General features: G+C 38.1%; 1 protein-coding gene across 1 annotated transcript in view; it reads right to left on the reverse strand.

The window, feature by feature from the left end:
* Positions 1-87, reverse strand: part of LOC144979388 (uncharacterized) — a 15748-nt gene extending 15661 nt beyond the window's left edge. Inside the window, exon 1 of the mRNA XM_078926037.1 lies at positions 1-87. This exon is cut by the window's left edge and continues 66 nt beyond it. The gene's annotated coding sequence lies outside the window, so the exon portion shown is untranslated.
* Positions 88-2104: the final 2017 nt, after the last annotated feature.

Below are 2104 nucleotides of genomic sequence, written 5' to 3' on the forward strand. Positions count from 1 at the left end.
AATTTATTCCGGAAAATCCTCCCACCACACAAAGGCAGATTCAACCCCATTTTATTATTATCCAAATCCACACACACACACACACAACCTTTTTTCTCCGATTCTATTCCAAAGGTTAACAAATCTTCCCCCATAATCCTGTACACACAATCTAGTTCTCCGATACATAAGCGGACGTGCCTAGTACTACAAAAAATTCGTACAATTACGATTTTTTTCCCTCCAGCTACAGAGCTACAGTTAATAGGGAATGAGATTAGCGGAAGAGTAGCGTCCCTTGATTGGACGTCATTTTACAGAGAGAACGTCAATTTGGTTTTGAAGTGTCTCAAGCAGCTTTCATCGGAAGCGAGGACGAGAGACGCATGCGCACAACCAACATGACGTTCTTTCGTAATAAGTTTTCCGCCGGTGACGTCACAGACTATGGGTGACGTAAAATCAAGGGACGCTACTCTTCCGCTAATCTCATTCCCTATTGCATCTTTGAATCAATAAAAAAATCTTGTCGAGAAGGAAAATTTAGTTCCTTTAAAAAACAAAACAAAAAATAACTTGAGCTTTCATATAGCGCAATATCTACTAAACATGCTCAAAGCGCTTCACAAAGGGTCCCTGACAGCAACACATTACATGTAGAACGAAACATGACTCCTGTTAGGCGATATTACATTATTTTCCCGACAAATACAACGGCCGGGTACTCATTTTACACCCGAGTTCGGTGAGAGAATGTGAGTAAAGAGCCTTTTTAAAATAATCAAAATTGAGTTATTGTCATAACTATGGGCCGAGCGAGACTCGGGCCTATTACCTTCCGATCCAAAAGCGAGAATCATACCAGAAAACCACATAGTTGCGCATAGTACTTTAGATCCTATATACAGGACTTTGAAGCAATTGTAGATCATAGCGATGGCTAATTATTGATTTGTAAAAGCTATTTATAGTGCCTTTTTTTCATTTTTTTCCCTTGAAAACTACGACTTTTAACATTTCAACTTGGCAGCTCTGTTGTACACACAATTGAATTCTCCGGTTCTCTCCCTTGATTAAACCCTTACGTTAATCCCTGATCAAAGGACACCAATAATTGACTTAACTCTCAACGACCTTACGGCTGGCGCATGACGATTACGGGTTGGATTAGTCCTAAACGGGTTAATCCCTCTGTGTTGGATGATGTACGTGTGTGTGTGTGTGTGTGTGTGTGTGTGTGTTGTTGTTGTTGGAGGTTGTGACAATGTATCTTGCGGGCAGACAATGGACTCCGATGGTCATAATTGAATAAAAGAACATAAGTAGTCATTCGAGCCATTATGCCTTTGGTGGTTTATCGTACTTATATTGTAGGAACTAGACTGCTTTCTACCCTTTAGATAGAACGCTAGTCTATCGCAACGTACTTTCCGCTAGATCTGATAGAACCACCTACCTAATCACTGCTGGGTGGACAATAGGGGTTCAGAACACCATCTTGATCGTACTTAGGGTCCATCTCAATCCATATTAATTTCAAGCGAGTGCTCGATCAACTGATAAGGAATTTATAATCCGTGTACTTATTCCAGGTTTATCTTGCGTGTAGAGGGTTAACATGTAATGCCTATTATGAAAGTTTTTGGAAATATGTAAAAACTAAAGAGAAAATCAGGTGAATGACATATTCAATCGGATGGTGAAATGATTTGAACTGAGGTATTGCTAACTTTAGTTAAAAGATACATTTTTATCAAAAATGAGTTCTTGTCATAAATGATTAAATCAATCCTTTTTGTACATCTTCGGGAAATTTCAAAGATTAATTTCACTTCTAAATAATTATTACACTTTGTCAAGTTGAAAAAGTATGAAATTTGAGAAAAGTTTCTGGATACTTTTCCCATGCATCTGACCATAACTTCACGAGAAACCATCCGATTTCGTTCAAATAACGATTAAAATGCTCTGGTTAGCACATTCTTTCAGAACATGCAAATCCATAATTTTGACCTTCCGACAGATTCTGTATGTTCTGTTGTGTTTTTGACGGGACACCAGAATAATATTATGGAATGACTCAACTCAGAAGCTTTAACTATTTATATGTGAAAGAACCATTTAT

This window comes from Berghia stephanieae, chromosome 9, assembly GCF_034508935.2.
Source record: "Berghia stephanieae isolate SIO BIC M18660-M18661 chromosome 9, UCSD_Bste_1.3, whole genome shotgun sequence".
Classification (NCBI taxonomy): Eukaryota; Metazoa; Mollusca; class Gastropoda; order Nudibranchia; family Aeolidiidae; genus Berghia; species Berghia stephanieae.